The sequence below is a fragment of the Eptesicus fuscus genome, chromosome 6, assembly GCF_027574615.1.
Source record: "Eptesicus fuscus isolate TK198812 chromosome 6, DD_ASM_mEF_20220401, whole genome shotgun sequence".
Classification (NCBI taxonomy): Eukaryota; Metazoa; Chordata; class Mammalia; order Chiroptera; family Vespertilionidae; genus Eptesicus; species Eptesicus fuscus.
In genome coordinates this window covers 77,260,598-77,278,619 of record NC_072478.1, presented here as the reverse complement: position 1 = coordinate 77,278,619, position 18,022 = coordinate 77,260,598, and the positions used below count along the sequence as shown (strand labels likewise).

General features: G+C 44.9%; 1 protein-coding gene and 1 long non-coding RNA gene across 3 annotated transcripts in view; one reads left to right on the top strand and one right to left on the bottom strand.

Annotated features, from left to right (window-relative positions):
• Nucleotides 1-18,022, top strand: part of SPOCK1 (SPARC (osteonectin), cwcv and kazal like domains proteoglycan 1) — a 465,949-nt gene that overhangs the window by 18,358 nt on the left and 429,569 nt on the right. The gene's annotated exons all lie outside the window — the stretch shown is intronic.
• Nucleotides 4,726-16,453, bottom strand: LOC114232117 (uncharacterized). 2 transcript variants are annotated; one of them, XR_003618170.2, is made up of 4 exons: nucleotides 16,392-16,453; nucleotides 14,012-14,478; nucleotides 8,637-8,724; nucleotides 4,726-4,968 (listed from the first exon to the last, which is right to left on the bottom strand). It is a non-coding gene; the product is annotated as an uncharacterized LOC114232117 (long non-coding RNA). The 2 variants fall into 2 exon arrangements; XR_003618169.2 differs by lacking the exon at nucleotides 16,392-16,453 and adding an exon at nucleotides 14,621-14,682.

The following is an 18,022-nucleotide window of genomic DNA, read 5'->3' as shown; positions in this document are numbered from 1 at the left end:
CAGGACGCGGTGGGAACCCCAGTGAGGTTCTGGTCCCATTGGAGAGTTCAGCGAGGCTTGTAGGGAGAAGGACGCCTGCTCTGAATTGTGCCGTGCCTTTTGGGGAAGAGGTTGTGAGCAAAGATGATTCTGCAGAAGGATCTTTCGCCCAGATACATCCCCGGGCCCTGCACAGCCCAGGCCTTGTTTCAAGTCCCATTCACAGATACACAGTCAAGCAGCCAAAGGATTTCCAAAGGAATCCCAGTTCTCCTTCTGTCTCTCAAAGCGTGTTGGAGAGACCCGATTCCGAACCCACACTACAGTTGTCAAAAGCACCGTTCTCATTCTGTGGTCCCTGTGTTGCTGAGGAGTGTTGAATGGACAGCTCCAGAAAACTCAGCCTCACCTTCCTGCCCCCTCCCAGCCATTTGTTAGGCAGCTTGACTTAGTTCCTCCTGGTGAAAGACCTCCCACTTTCTTCTGGCTTCTGAGGTGCCTTCCTACCTCTTGACTTCTAGGCGAGAAAAAGACAGAATTGTTCTTCAGAGGGCAGGGGGTGTGGGTGACATGGGATGGGGAGATGGGGAACGTGTACAAGTTAATGACTCTCCTCCCTGTCACACCAGGATCCGTATTTTGTCTATTGTGTGTGTCGTCCCCGCCCCCCCCCCCCCCCCCCCGCCCGCCTCAGGAGCGGGGTTGAGCTCTGATCCACTTCTCTTGTATTTTCAGGTATCCTATTCATCTCTTTCCCTGTAGGGTGTACCCTCTTTGTGCAGAGAAAAACAACTGTATCTCTAAAGCAAAAGAGGAAGGACACATAATAGGATTAGTATGCTGTGGCTGGTAGGGCTGATTAGAACTGATTGTCGTGGGGCGATATTGATTGTCTTTGGACAATTATTTCAGCCATGTGTGTGTTACAAGGAGAGCAAATGTGAACAGCTGCAGCTTTCTGAGACCAGTCAAAAGCATATGTCCCTGTTTACCAAACATGTATGGGTAGCCAGCGTATTGAGAAGTTTTAATTTGGGAAATAAACATGCGTCAGTTTTGTTTATTTTTAATGGCTGCTCTTTCCCTTAATAACATTTTGGGCAGATTCCATTGTTTTTCATCATTTTTAGCTTTAAAACCAAGTCCACTTGAGTTTAAACTTCCATCTCAGATCGGATTTGAACTTCTCTCTTGCTCTTCGCCTCCCATGGTCTAAACTTGCCGCCTGAAGAGCAGTGTGGTACTGAATATAATCTCTGGAGGGCCAAGCGGGGACCTGAGCACCACACAGCTCCTTGAAGTGGTGCTTGACTCCATGTTAAACTCGTGCTTCCTATCTCCTTTTCATCAGGAAGGATAGGCTAGGTTTTGTGGTGGTAACAAATAACTCCAGAAGTCATATTTTTGACTTAAAACAATGAAGGCTTATTTCTCCCTCATGCTACACATTCCCATGGGTTGGTAGGGGCTCTGATCTGTGTCATCCAGGACAGCAGGCTGATGGAGGCTTTCAATCGCTTTGGCAGGAGGAAACGTGTGCAGCAGAGCCTTGCCTTAGCAACGCAGTGCATCTTTAAATGAGACACCTTTTTTTTTTTTTAGCAAAGCAAGTCACATGGGCAGACGCCACATCAGTGGGGCAGTTAGGGTGATCCTACCATGTACCTGAAAGGAGGAGAGGTCACGTGGTTGGCCAATGACATCGATAACAGCCCAAGAGCTTCCTCTCTTAGATGCCTGTCTGCCCCTCAGCCTTATGCTAATAAGGTCCTCTCACCTGGCAGGCGATCCCCGAGGAGGGATGCACACAAGATGACTCCAGTTGAGTTGCTGTCTATGTCCTTTTGTTTCCCAAACTCTCATCCAAGATGACTGCCCTTCTACATGGTGGTGGGGGAGATGCTTCCCCGGTGCCGCTCTTTCTCTCCATTGGCCCGTCCTCTTGAATTCTTTCCTGTTTGTTCAGTTGGTGACAGGACAGATGGCCAAGCCCACTGCCTGAGGAGATTTCCAGTTGGAGAAACAAATATTCCCTTGTAGGTGGCGTCATTTTTAGGCCCTCTCCCGTGATACCCTCTCAAATTGCACTGGGAACCTCCCGTGTTCCCAGAGACTCATGACCACCTTGTCCCCTCTCCAGTCCTCTTCTCCTAGGGCCTGGGGGGCAGGTGAGAGCGTGTGGGGGAGGGGTGGGATCAGTTCTGCCCCTTTATGAAGCACTCTGGGTAAGAAGCACTCTTTAACATCTGGAAGCTTGTTGCCTGACACTTTATTTTTTAATATATAGGAATTTGGTGACAAACTTTGGTCTTAGTCAAGTTTGGGGGGCAACGTAAGTCCCACTCAAACAACACACTCTTGATATAAGGGGCCTAAACCTCTGCTTGGCAACATAGTAGCTCATTGATAAATAAGAAATCTTCCTAGTACATTCTAATTTAAAAATCCTCTGGACTGGCAATCTAGCTTATGTTGGTTAGCACTGGAACCTTTGCTGAATGCAAATTTCTTTTCCTGTTGAAATTAACTAGGGGCTTGAGAGAGTGTGTGTTTAATTTCTTAAAATAAACATTTTATTGGGTCATTTAGTTTAAGTTCTATTTAAAGTGGGACCAGTGATTATTATAAATCTGAATGTCCCTGATATGACTTAGATGCGATTATTTTTAAATTCCCTTCCGATCTGGGATACGGATGCCAGTCCTGTCTCCTGGAGACTTTGAGTTTAGCCACAGGCGATTGGGTCCCAGGCCCTTGTGTTAGGTTTATCTGATCTGTGTGGATGATGCTAGCTCACTAATCTTTGCTCTACAAATGATAACAGCTGATCGTTATTAAGACTTAGTGTGTTTCAACAATAAAGAATTATTAAAAAAATAAAAACCACCACCACCACCAAACTAAAAAGACTTAGTGTGTGTGCCAGGTGCTGCTAGACAGCCTCCTCACCCTGTTGCTTTGTTACTTCTCCTTCTGTGCCTGTGTATACGCCCCCCTCAGCACCCCCGACCCCCCAGTAGCAGGCACTCGGGAAGCATTTACTGGAATGGCAGAAGCACTAGCCAGTGCGGTGTGACCTGTAAACTGCTTTTACACCTCTCCTGTGGCTTTGGTTTCATCCTGATTGATGCCGGCTGATTGGCTGAAGGGGCAGGAGAATTGGGGGCTGTGAGCGATGCCTTAGCCAGCTCCCCCGCCCCCCCCATGCCCCTTTTTGAGGAAGCAGGCTTCTCTTCCAAGACTAGAAACTTTAAATCCGTGCTTCTCAAACTTTACTATGTATATAGAGGGTGTGGCAAAAGTAGGTTTACAATTGTTCGTATGGAAAATGATATAATTAATAAATAGCAATACAAGAATAAACTCTGTGATTTATGTACTCACAACTGTAAACCTACATTTTTTTAAACAACAACTTAAAGGATTTAAAATACGGCTGGCCACTGGCAAACCTAAGTCTGGACTCAGTGTTCTACAATGGGGGTGATTCTTGCCCTGAGGTGGGCTAAGAGTCAGGATGTGACAAACAAATGAACACGTCCGAAAGCTGGGCTTTCCCCTTGGCAAGTCTCAGTTCCCAGACAGTCAGTGTCACTGAATGAATGGCCTCTGGCCTTGAGGAGCTCCAGGACTCAGAAGACAGAATTTATGGTTTATATATCTCCGCTTCAGTTTGGGTGTCAGTCTGCAGACTTTCCTCCTTTTAGAATTAAATTAACGTAAAGAGAGAGTGCAAACACTTAGTTTGAAAATCTGTTTGTGTAAACCCACTTTTGCTCCACTCTGCATTCCAGAAGCCAGGCTCAGAACCATCCTGCACCCACAGTTAGATCCCAGCACAAGGCCCGGGAAGTTCAGAGCCTAAATCCATAGCGATCTTACACAACATTAGCCTTTTCCCCAAAACATCTTGCATTCTGTTCTGTTACATTTTTAGGTCTATAGATAAATGAGATAAAATGGAACATAAGCTTAAAAGGCTTTATGGCTGTTTTAAATACTCAAAATGCCACACTCTGCTGCAGACAGAGCAGAGTCATGTGGCTGAATGTGCAAATAATTACTCAATTTAATTTCATCTTGCAGAAGTTGAAAAACAAGCTGTAATCACGGTGGATGTTGTTCATTTTATTCCAAAAGCCGCCATCTTTTATGCTCCTGATTGGACTTTCTTCTTGGCCACAAGAGGAGTGGGCTTCCACGCCAGGCATGCTAATTCCAAGGGCAGTCAGGGGGCACCCTAAGCAAGGCAACAGCTGGGTCTCTCCTGAGGAGCTTGTTCTTCTCCTTAAAGAGAAAGTGTCCAAGCTGAGCCACTGCCCTGTGGCTGGCCTCTTGCTGGCCTGTCAGTCACACCCCATTGCATTGAGTCTTGGAAGTCCACCGCCAGGAGTCCTGGCATTTAGGTGAGGACAGAGCCCCAAACCACCCCAGGTTATATTCTACCTGTAGCACAGGCTCCCGGACCCCACTACCAGTGCTCTGCCAAGAACTGGGGCAAGTTACTCAACCTCTTTGTCTCATTTTTCTCATCTGTAAATTAGAGATAGTAATAGAACCTACATCACAGACTTCATATGAGGAATAGATAAGAGCATACATATTAAATGTTCAGCACAAGACTTGGCATATATTAAGTTCCCATGATCATTATTAATATTATCTAATAACCTTACAGAGAAGATCTGTGTATTAGTTATCTAGGACTGTAGAACAAATCATCCCAAAACTTAATGTCTTAAAACAACAAGCATTTATTATCTGACAGTTTCTACGGGTCAGGAATCCAAACACAGTTTAGGTCAGTGACTCTGCCCACCCTGGAGGGGAGAAATCACACAAGGCATGGCTACTAGGAGGTGGGATTTTTGAGGACCCTCTTTGGAGCTCTGCCTGTTACATTCAGAAAAGCCGAAATCTTCACAATGAGCTTCCAGCTCTTCCTTTTCTTCTTCCCACAGTGTCTGAGCCAAGCACTGCACAAAGGCCCTGGGAATATATTAGAGAACAGAGACATGCCTTTGCTTTCATGAAGCTGAAAATCTAGCAGGGCAAACAGACATTAAAGCGATAAGACAAATTATTGAATTAAAGTTGTGACAGGTGCTGAGATGAAAAAGTACATCATGTAACATTGCAGGAAGAATGCGATCCGTGCAGGATTCAGGTACGGCCTCCCTGAGGAAGAGAGGCAGGCTGAGACTAAAGGACGAGGAAGAGTTACCCAGGCAGGAGCGGGGCCAGGAAAGAGAGCAGAGGTCCGGACACACAGGAACGGACTCTAGGAGCTGTGAGGTTGGACATACTCTGCACACGGCGGGCTCTGTAAATGCTGCGGTGTCCAAGCAGCATTAAACCGGGAAGTTTCTAATTGGCCCCTGTTCTCAACTAAATGAAATTCACAAAACACACTTCAGGTGTACAGGCCCCCATGATTTGGGTGAAACCTATGAACAAATGACCACATAAACAGTTAATAAAACCCACTTTGGTCTCAGTCTTCCAGAACCTCAAACTTCTAGTGTCTTGAGGGCTTAGGTTTATTTTGATAATATGTCCGGGCTTCTGTAATAGGACACCATACCCTTAACAAAAATCAGAGATCATTCTGATGAATTATTGCTACCCAAAAGCACTCAGAGCAATGAAGACTCCTTCTCATTCCATTTCATTAAATTCAAAATTTTCCACAAATAATGCTGCTGACTCCTGGAGTAGAAGAGAAAAAGAGAATGCTGATCCTTGGCAGAACTAGACATAAACACTTAAAGATGCTTCTCTGTTGATTTCCAGACACAGAAACAGATGCAGCCCAGTGCGGGTTTGAATAAAAACTTTCCTCCAAGGCATTCAAATCCTGCCCAATGCCCTCTCTTGCTTATCTGCAACCTGCCAGTTCAAGTGTCAAATAGCCACAAAAGGACACATTTCAATATGTGCGCAACCCTATGCATTTGCACAGGAAAAGAAATTAGCAATCTGGGCTAAAATACTTATGATACATGCCTGCATTGTAATCCTCTTGACAAAGGACCATTTATCCTATCGACCTTGTGAATACCCGTTACATTGCTGGTAGTCAGTACATACATAGTAATGCAATTAAAGTTTGGGGGTTGGTGACATATTTATTATGCTCAAAAACTGAGTGTCACCCGTAAGCCAGCTCTGGGAACTGCACACCTCTAACCCCACTTCCCTCGGACCTTACACCAGGATGGAATCCCCAGGGAGAGCCCACAGACAGAACACAGCAGCGGTGATCCAAGTCGCATGCTTTTCCGGGGAAGGAAGGAGGAGTGGAATGAAACAGGGAGGGCTGCCCCCAAAGAATCCCTCTGCCAGGCTGCCCGGCCCACTTCATCACCGCTTCATGCCTGATGGTGTGGAGAAAGGGAGTCAGGAATGGCAGACCAGGAGAAAACAGCCTCATGAAAGGAAAGTTCCCTAAGCTTTTAAAGTAGTTTTAGGGAACTGCGGGAGACTGGGGGCCCCTACATTTAGAGTTTGTTGCCTAGCAAAACAAGCCTCTGTCTGGGAGTTGACAGAACTGGAATCAACTAATTAACTCTCTAGCTCTTAGCAAACACCTTCAATCAAGCAATTAACAAGTGATTATTGAGTTGCTACTATATGGACTGTGCTGAGCGGACTGTGGGGTCGGCACAAAGGAGATTAAGGCTCATTGCTGCCCTCAAGGAACTTAACATTTTACCCCAAGACAAAACAAAACAAAACAAAACAAATATGTAATAAAACCCCCAGAACCCAGGAATGACTCTGTTGTCCAGTCCTAGGGGAGTCGGGAACTAACATTTTAGGTACAGGAGCTTTTCAGTTAGTGCTTTTAAGGTGGAATTGTTCAGAAATACACTTTCTTAACACACACCACAAACACTGGTTCTGCTGGATATCAATAAGAATTATAGCAAACAAAAGTTGGACGGTCTCATGGTCAATAAGTTTGGAAAACAATGGGTTGAAAAAGTGCATAGGTTTTTTAGTGTAGGACTTCTCAGAGCCTATAAAAACCCAGTGTGCATTGCGAGTGTCTAATGGGGGGATAGGATGTACCTCTCCGGGGAAGCCTTTTCTCATCAGGTCTGTGCCATGTTCTCTGGAAAGATTGTGCTGTGCCCTCCTTTCTCCCAAGTAAATGCTCGTGATGACTCAGCCTGGGCTTCTCGTGAGCCTGAGTCACTGTTGTGGGCTCTGATGGGGATGAACAGGAAACGCTTCCCCTCCACCGGCCACCTTGGCACAATGAGCTGTGTCGTGGCAGCAGCTCCGGACAGCCATGCTGCATGACTGGCTGTGCTGCTAGGGTGAGCTTTCAGAGCCCACAGCCCTGGATACACCCGCATCTGGGACCCGGAGGCTGGAACCCGGAGGCTGGCTGTGACTACCTTTCAGGACCTAGAAACTCCGTGCGCTACTTCACTGCAGGTTATCTTCCACTCACCCCCTTTAGGGGAATTCCACCTCCGATCAGGGCACAGATGGTCTGCACGATGTTCCTGGCCCCTCCCTGGCACTGCCTCCTGACACTTGCTGTGGTTCCTTTTGTGACGACTGTCCCCTCTGACCCCTTCTTTATGGAAGGATTTGTGGGCACATCCTCAGCTAAACAATTCATTCCACAAGGGCGGGGACTTTGTATCTCCCTGTGACCCTGAGGAACAAGCTTTTAAGATTTTTGCTGAATGATCAAGAAAAAAATTAAAGAAAAATGCAAGGTATTGTTATGAAAAGAGGTCAGCCAAGCTTGGTCAGCAGCCTGGCATCAGCCCTCCTGAGATTAGAGCTATGCTGTTCGTCTTATCCCTGGGCGCAGTGTGGGAGGCAAGGCTGTCCCCCTGCTGTGAGAAGGCCAACCCCGAACAGTGGGGAAGAGGCCACAGAGGCATCTAGAAAAGGCTCTGAAGTGGTAGCTGCTGAGCATGTACCCGAAGGCCCCAGCAGGCCCTGACAGGGGTCAGCGCTCTCCAAACCCAGTCTGCTTTCTCCTGCTGCCCCAGAAGCCGAGCTGTCTGCAGTGCTCGGAGCCTGCCTTGGACCAGCTCGCAGGAGGCAGAGGAGGAATCTGCCTGACTAAAGTCACTGGGCCAGTAGATCACCAACAGTGAACAGCAACAGATCCTGGCTTCCCTCCCTCTACTGCCCCATAGAAGGGTCTGCTGGAGGGAGCTGCCGGAGCTCTGGTGGAATTTCTCCAGCCTCTTGGGAGGCAGTGTGGTATGACAGTTAGGAGCATGGGTCTGAATCATGGCTCTCTGGAGATTAGCCAGCTGGCCTTGGGCAACTTGGTTAGTGTACTGAGCCCCAGTCTCCTCATATGTAAATTGGGTTGAAATACTCCTTTTTTGTAAGGTTGATGTGAGACTATATAAGATAACTGCATGAAGTGCTTAGCCCAGCCCTAGGCACATGGTAAATGCTCACTGAACATTGGCCGCTATTAATCACACTTCCGCTAACTGCTCTGTGCAAAGCTCCGCTCAACTCTCCTGCCCAGGCTGAGATCTCCAAGCCACATGGGTGATTCTGAATTGACCTATTCAAAAAAGGAAAATTACTTTTCACGTAATTAGAGTGGTGAATTTTACTGCCCTCCTCACCAAATTATAATACTCCCCAAAGACAAAATACTTATTTACTGTCTTGCTTTGCCACCTAATAGCTGCAAGAACTTGGGCAGCTTCCTCAACTGTGAAAAATGCAGATGGTAGTAGCACTGACTTCGTTCTGTCGTTGCAAAGGTTAAATGGAAATATATGTCAAATGAGTAGCACATAGTAAATTATCAGACAAGGGTAGCTGTTTACGTGGCTGTATTTACCAGTCAGGAGAAGATCACCCCCCCCCCCGCCCCACTGCTCTTGCTGCCCCAGTGTGGCTAACAAACATTGCTGGCAACTGCAGGGCTCTGGGGGCCAGCTGGAGGCCAGCAGTAGTGGAGGAGACCCAGGGCTCATGGCAGCCAAGCCGGGGAGGGCACCTTTCCAGCTGCAAGAAAAACAGCACCTCCTCCCCCTCCTCTCAGCGGGGAAAGAAGAGGCTGAGAATGAGGGGGTCAAGGAACTCTGCAGCCTGGCAATCAGCACAGAGGTAATCGTGTGGCCATGGGCTCCGAGAGCACGGAATAATGGGGCGGAATGACTTGTCCAGGCGGGTTGGGCAGGAGGGGGAAGAAGGCAGCTGACAGGTGAGCAGAGAGAAGAGTGATGGAAAGGTCCTCAAGTTGCAAGCCGTCACCCTGGAGTGGGGCTCTCCACAAGGAAGTCACCTGGAGAGCAGCTCCGGAGGACTCACTCCGTGAATTCTCGGGAAACTTCCCCGTCACACCAATCGGGATGGGGGCTGTCAGCAGGCCCTGTGTGCACTCCGAGGGGATCTTGGGAGCCAGGCATTCAGGAATGGTTGGGTCTGGGGTTGCATTTCTTCAGAGACAGTTTCTGGTCAGACAGGGGATGCTCCTGTCCCCATCTTCCCTTTTGACACCCCCATCACCACCTTGTCTAGAAAGAAGGGAGATATGCCAGGAAAAAGAGGGCCCAAATCTTAAAAGAATGTAGGAGATGATCATGCAGGAGAAAAAGTACAAACCTCTCAAGTATACAAAAAATGCTCACTGCAAATTAACACCTCCCTGAGATTCCATGTGTTACCAATCAGGGCAGAAACCAAAAGGTGATAACCCAGTCTGCTTACTGCCTGGAATGAGGTAGGCACTCACATTGTTGGTGGGGGTAGTAATTGGGGCAACCCCTGGGAGGGGAGTGTAATTTGGTAATACCTGTTAACGTTACCCATGCCTATGCATATATGCGAGCAAATCCACTTCTGAAATGTAACCTACAGATGCAGCTGCACACGAGTGAAGTGAGGTTTCCCTGAGATCATTCATTGCAGCAATGTTTTAAATAGAAAAACGTAAGATACAACTCCAGTTTCCACCAATAGAAGACTAGGTAAATAAAGTATATGCAGACAATGGAATATATGTAACTTAAAGCAAAAAGAGGACTCGAGAAAAATGGGCAAAATTCGTAAACAGGCTATGGAAAAAGGCACAAAATATATGAAAAGATGCACAACTTCACTTGTTATAAGAGGGAGATGTAGATTAAAACTACATTGTGATACTATTTCTTACCTCTCTTAGTTGCAAAAATTCAAAAGCTTCATCTCATATTCTGTCAGTAAGGCTGTGGGGAAGCCAGATTGTCTTATGTTGCTGGTTGGAGTGCCAAGTGGCTCACCCCATGGAGGGGGATTTAACACTGTCTCACAAAACCGCATGTGCTTTTACTCTGACCCGGCAACACTACTTCTAGGAGTGTACTCCAAAGGTATAACTCCACAAATATAAAACAACAGATGCACAAAGTTATTCACTACCTTCATGAATATGCCAGAAAATGTTGAAACAAGCTAAATGCCCATCCTCAGGAGATTAGCTAAATAAACTACTGTAAATCCACACAGTGGAAAACTTCTGCAGCCATATTACAGAATGAGAAAGATCTTTATCATCTGCTCTGGACTCTTCCCAGGATATATTGTCAAGTGGAAAAATCCAGATGCAAAAATGCAGGTGATACATACATATACACACAGAGGACATAAAAACATGCACATGTATACTTATTTTCCTAGAAAGAAACAGAAAGAAACTAGAAGCTAATGAAAATGTTACTGTAGGAGGCAGGTGTAACTGAGAGGAAAGGATAGCAACAGGGAGTAAGCATTCTAATACTTCTTTATATAGTTTTGATTTTGAACATGTAAATATTTTACATTTTCAATACATTTTATAATGACAAAAAAGCAAATTCTAAAGTTGAATATAAACACCAACAAACCAAAATGTAAATGAAAAAGGTAACAAAATCATTTAGAAAATAAGAATTTGTTCAAGAATTTGAACACACTTTTCTGATTATAAACCCTTTGGGACATAGTTTAAGGACAAAACAAACTGTAAAGAAATCTTGAACTTTACTCTGTAGGTTTGTTGTGCGTGGCAACATTGGTGCTATAATTCCTAGACTCTTTTGTGAATATAGAATAAAAGAGTAACTGTATTGATATAATTGGGAATCAGGGTTCTCACTGTGGGAAAAATAGAGAGCTTTATGCCATCCAGCAGTGTGGTATTAGATTTAAATGGAAAGTATCAGCTCGAGTTCACAATTTACATAATTCATACCTTCCTGCACTTAGAGTCTAAGAGTAATGACAAGTCCCAGTAGTGACAAGCACACCCAGCACCCAGACTTTGGCTGCTAAATACCGGTTCTCATTAGAAGGAACAAGGACTCTTTGAATAAATGTCTGATTCCAGGACTGGGGAGGAAGAAGTACAAGATGAGCCTGGAACATCTCATTATGCCAGAAAGCAGGAGAGTGCCTATGAGGATAGAGGAACAAGCTTGAGTAGATTCCACAGTCAAATTCGAAACCGTTGGAGCATCAAGAGGAATAATGATGACAGCACATCGTGTTACTAAAAAGGTGGGGACTAATGAAGCTCTTCTTTACTGAAAAAATACTAGCTTAAAAATATGGAAAGAATACAATTGGAAAATCACCACTTTCCAGTCCCCAATGTAATGACTGATACAGGCAAGGACCATCAATGGGTGGGAAACCATTCAGTAGGTGAAAGGTTAGGAACAGGATATTTACATGGTCTCAAAATTCTATCCCATGGATTATTTATTGAGTACTAAGGGCACAGGGTGCCTCTGCAGTGAGGAATCTGGCAGATTCTACCCTGACCAAGTCATCAGACTCATCACGTCCGATAGTGATACAATGTGGTACATTGGGAAGCACATCACATCACCAGGTGGTGGTCTTGTGAAATATCTGACTGTGAAGAAGCACTCAGGCTAATAGAGATTGTGGGACATTCAATAGAACAAGTGGCCTCAACGCTTCAAGTATGTTGTGAACGATCCCCCTCCCAAAAAAGGCAGAGGAACTTTCTTTTTGACAAAAGATGATATGGCAACAAAATTCAATATCTGGACTATCGGGCCTCAGAGGGAGGATAGGGGAGGGTGTGGGGAGGGGGAAGAGTTCAACCAAAGGACTTGTGTGCATGCATATGAGCCTAACCAATGGTTAAGTTCAACAGGGGGTTGGGGCATCCGTGGGGAGGGGTGTGGGATGGGAATGGGGGGATGAGGACAAATATGTGACACCTTAATCAATAAAGAAATTTAAGAAAAAAAAATTCAATATCTGGCTTGATCCTGGAGTGAAAAAAAAAAAAGTTATACATGGTATCTTTAGAAAGAAGGAGAAATTTTAATGTAGAGTAGATAACAGTATTATATTAATGGTAAATTTCTTAGGTCTGATAATTTTATTATTTAAAATGTAGGGTTGTTAGGAAATGTATCAGCTGAAGTGTCTTAGAAATAAAGATTGAAGAGGTTCTCCATGTCCTAACATTTTAAAAAGTCTCTTCAGAATATTTTACATAAAAAAGCAAGATGTAGCTTGGTGTATGTATAATCCTATCTTGGTTTAAAAAATGGGGAAGTGGGGATAAATTATACGGTTTTAAAAATATTTTTAAAATTGATTATAGAGAGAGGAAGGGGAGGGATAGAGAGAGAGAAATATCAATGAGAGAGAAACATCGATTGGGCTGCCTCCTGCATGCACCCTACGGGGGATCAAGCCCGCAACCTGGGCATGTACCCTGACCGGGAATCAAACCCTTGACCTCCTGGTTCATGGGCCAGTGGTCAACCACTGAACCACACCAGTCTGGCAATTATACAGTTTTTTTTGCTTGTATGTGAACAAGGAATTTTGGGAAGGATATACAAAAAATTAATAACAGTAGGTACCTGTGGCAGGTAGCAAAGAGGGGCAGGGAATAGAACAGGGCAGAAAAGAAACAGGTGGGAAAAAGTGTATTCACTGTGTGCTTTTTAAAATATTTAGAAACATGAGTAGGTATTATCTACTCAAAAAAAGTATACATCGATTTTTAGAAAAACAACAGAACCTAGAATGTGACCAAAATAGGTCAACGAGAGAACTTAGGACCCTTCAGGGGGAGGCCCTGGTTTTTCTAGAGGTGCTAATGCTGTCCTTGGGGTGCAGACCATGCTCTCAGGCTGAGTGGAAGAGAGCAGGTACATGGTTCAACAAAACTTGTCAAAAATGTTCCACTTTTGCATATTCTTGTTTCCCGGCAATTCAGCAATTCTTTTCCTAAAACTAATCCTAAGGAAATAATTTAAGGATGAACAAAAATTTGTCACCAAAAATGTTCATTGTAACATTGATATAATAGGGAAAAAACATCCCAAATGTAAGCAAACAAACAATACAGGCCTATTTCAGTAAATTACGGTATACTCAGAAGATAGGGACCAAGTGTATGCCAGGCCTCAGAAAGATGTTTATGTAGCATTTTAAAATGAAAGGGCATATGCATTTTATGAATTCATTTAAAATTGTATAGATGTAGGTATATAGGGTGTTCCCCCCCCCAAAGTGTATACACACACTTTGAATAATTATAAAGGTAGTGTTTATTAAAATACATTTCATTTTCACAATTGAGCTATTAGCTGTTAAAGTATGTATACATTTTTTTGGGAAGCCTTGTATAAAGGCATAAAGCAATATAGCTGCCATTGTCTGATGAGATTATAGGCACTTAATTTTTTTTCCTTCTGTTTTTTTTTTCCTCAGAAAATGAGATTTTTTTATAACTAATTTTTTAAATAGTGAATTTATTTCTGTAAATAGGACTGGAAAGTCCATGTACAGAAAGCTGTGCTTTTAAAAATATTTGGAAACATGAGTCGTTATTTATCTCATTTCCAAATGGAAAGGTACAGTCCAGACACCTTTCCCACCAATGCCTAGGTTAGAAGAGACTGCAGACCGCTCAGAGTTTGGGGACAGCCGCTGTCTCTCCAGCTCTTGTAACATTTCTCAGTGTAACTTGTGGTTGCAGTGGGGTGTGCTGCCCACGGGCTAGGATATCAAAACAAACCTGTCAGCCTGCCGACAACCCCTAAGAGCAGCTCTGCGCAAGAGTAGGTCAGCGTCCGCTGGACCGTGGCAATGCTGGCCTGCTCACTCCCCAGGGAACGATCACTCTTGAGGGGAAAAACATATCCTCATCTTGACAGAGTGGCCCCTGTCAGCCCAGACAGCACCTGGGGCTAAGGACCGCTGTAATAAGCTGACAGGAGCATACATCAGCATATTTCTGTGGCTCTGGAATGAGGGATGCTGGCTTCCTGTAAAGAGGCTGAAAACATCCCGGTTTCCGTCAGCTTTCTGGCTGCCAACCTGGTGAATACAGCGAGGTTTGCTTCGTCATCGGCACAGCATGCTCAAGAATGTAGGTTTGGAGTCCAACCCAAATTTGAAGCTCCCCTTCTTTTCATTAGTTCTTCTATTTGGCAAGTCTCATAAGCGCTCGGAGCCCAGGTTCCTCAGGGATCTCTGGAAGAGCTGTGGAGATGAGCTGAGCGTGGTGCAGAAGTGTAGTAAAAATGGGGAGGGCAACAGTAGGTGTACAGTTGGGAGTACACGGAACGGTTTATTCTTGTATTATCATTTATTGTGTTTTCCATATGAACAACTGTAGACCTACTTTTGCCCACCCTTGTATAGGTTCTTCCAGAGACATTTTGGAAGACCGAGGCTCCTCTGTTGTCTGTTTCTCTCTCCTCCGGGTTGCTTGTGCGTCTCTGCCCTCGGAATAGATCTGTGGTTGCATCATAATTGCTTCATGCAGATTCTCTGTGAGTGATGAGCAAATAAGCAGGCATGTACAGACTGCAAGTAAGTGTTGGGTATAAAACACTGATTGAATGTGTAACTATTTGAAATGTTGCTTCAGAGAAGACCTTATATTCTGGAAACATATCTGTGTGTGTCCAAGAGTAAAAACTCCTGACAGTTCAACAGAACTTTTCCACATAAACAAGAAATCAAGTCTAGGCTCTTATGAAGAGATCAGTCTACAGTTTGTGAAAAGTATAAGCGTGTACATTGGTCTTCACGCTGCTAGGAGAAGGAGTTTGGGTGGAACTTGGATTTTATAAGCCAGGGTTCTGCTCTGCCCACGGTGTTCGCTCAGCTGCCATGATTTGATTTGTTTTCAGCTGTCGTGATTTTGCAGCTTTAGACACTGGAGGTGTTTTCTAATCTCAGTGACACCACAAGCGAGCTAAATGAGTGATTGGCTTGGTAGTGTCTTCAGCTATTTAAGTTTGAGAAAATGTGCTCATTTAGATTGGTAACGGATATTCTCTTTATGGAAGTGTTTTACGAACATTACCAAAATTGGTGACCTGGGTGCTTGTTAGTTACTTATTCCCATTCAGTCATGGCCTTGGGCTCTGGTGTTACCCGAGATTCCCGGTTTTCCATGGGCTTGCACGGCACTGTTCTCTCCTGGTTTTCTGACCTGATTGGTATCTCTTTTTGTCTAGGTCTCATTTGTCTCTCAACCTTTAAATATTAGTGATTCCCCAGGATTCCTTCCTTGGGCCTCTCCTCTATTAATCTCTCCTGGATAATTTAAGTCATTAGGAAAGCTTTACATGCTCACACTCGAACTTTGTATCTCCAGCCCTGGTTGGAGGCTCATGATACTGATTGTCCAGCTGCACAGTGACATCTCCACTTGCATGTCCTCTCCTTGATGGCAGTTCAAGCACAGCATGTGCCAAACGGAGCTCCTCTCCATGCCATTGTGAGTGGCACCGCCATCCATCCAGTCGCCCAGCACTGTGGGCTCATGCTACCCCTGGGTTCCCCATCCCCAAGCCTGTCCCTTATACCTCCTGTGCTCTCAAATCATCTTTTCTTTCCTGGCTCCTGTCAGTCTCTTAATTAAACCCCCCTTCCCATTTCCTGCCATGCCATCTTCAAGCCAGCTTGCTTCCAGCTCTGTATTTCTGAAATCCCAATATGATCCTGGCATGTCCCTGCTTAAAATGCTCCAGTGGCTCCCCTTTGTCCTCCAGGAAAAGTCCAAATCTTACTGTGGGCTCTGAGGCCTCTGTGATTTGGCTCCTGCTCACCCTTTGACTCCATCTTCTGTCATCCCCTGAGCTGTACCCATCTACCAGCCACCTCAAGCCACCTGTAGTTTCCCAGCCCTGATGTGCCGTTGCCCGCCTGTGTGCCTGGGCATGCTCTGCCTTTAACCCAGTGGTGCTCAGCTACGGGATGTTCCCTGCAGGGGACATTTGGCAGTACCTGAAGACATTTTTGGTTGTCACAACAGGAGTGGGCGGGAGAGGGAGTTGCTACTGGCGTCTGGAGACCAGGGACACTGCTAAATGTCCTACAGTGTACAGGGCAGCCACACAATGAATTTTCTGGCCCCAAATGTCAGAGAAACACTCTCATACCGTTTGGTGAGTTCTTTTTACTTTTCCCAGGTCATGCATAGTCAGCCTCTGTAGCTTTTGACTCGCTTTGTAACCTTGGGCAAGTGACCTCACTGCTCTGTCACAATGTCCTCATCTGTAAAATGCAAGTAATAATAATTCTTCCTCAAATGTGTGTTGTGAGGATTAAGTGAGTGAAGAGTACATTGAGACAGTGTCTGGGACATAGTAATTGCTCAATAAATGTTAGTTGCTGATATCATTATTATTATTTGATCTATTTTAAAATCTTTTTATTTTTTGACCTACTCCAGCAGAGTTGATCACTTATTCCGTATGTCATACCCAGACTGTGAGCCCCTTGAGGAAATGGTCTCTGACTTGTTCGTGGATACATCGCAGTGTCTGGTACAGCCTAGGCACCTAGTAAATGTTTGCTGAATGAATGAATGATTCCATTTGCATATATTTTTATGTTATAAAATCAGAGTTCTCCACTGATGCACAATCAACGAAGTGCTGCACTGTTAAGCATGGCTTCATAAATGTTAGCTATTACCATTAATATATAATCATAAATATAATTTGTAATTATATATCATTACATAATATATACTTCTATGCTCATATAATTCCTAATTTTCAAACTGTTTTCTCATTGAGCTGTTTTGGTGTCAACTCTTCATTACAAGTGCATTTTCCTGGTGAGGGTATGGCTGGGGGAGCAATTTCACAGTAGATCATGGGTCCCTGGGGATATTGGCGTGTGCTGGAGGAGCCCATGGCAAAATGAGGTTGCCACATGCACCTGTGTACTGTTTTCCTCAAGAAACTGGGTGAAAACCCAGGTCTTTCCAGCTCACATGGCGGATGTCCACCTCTTCGTCCCCCCACCCCTCTCCACCCCCTATCCCTGACTCCCCAACCCCCTCTCCCTTCTCCAAGGAAGTAGCTGAGTAAAACAGGACAAGTTCTTGGCTGTGTACAGCTAATATTATGGTGGAGGAGTTGGGCAATAAGCAAGTGGACACATAAGATTTTATCAGAGTGAGGGTGATGTTCTGGAGTGTGAGTGGGGGGGGGATGTTTGTTTATAGGGTGATAATGGGAATCCTTTGGAGGAGGGGACATTGGAGCCAGCCATGGGAGGACGTGGGGATAGACCTTGCCAAGCAAAGGCACCAGCATGTGCAAAAGCTTTGAAGCTGGAATGAGCATGATGTGCTCAGGGAAAGTTTCTTCGTTTCTTCTGGTGACTTAATTGGTTTTTATTTGGCTCCTAATCTGCTTTGTTCATCTCTCTGAAATGTTAAGCATGCTGCGTTGTAAATTACATGTGGACATATTTCTTTCCATCCCTCATCCTTTGCAGCCTCTCTTAACCTTTCAAGAACATTGTGTCTGAAATGAGGGCAATTCATGGCAACAACTAGCACTTACTAAGCCGGCCGGATGAACAGTGCTAGACACTGGTCAAGTGCTTTGCAGGTATTTCCTCATTTAATGCACACAGTAACCTCATGAGGTGGATAACACTAATTCTCATTTTTCAGATGGGAAAACTGAGGCGCAGGCCTTAGTCACTTGACAGGAAGTGGCTGAGCTGGGGTTCTGAGCCAGTCAGTCAGCCCATGAATCTACCCCTTGACCTG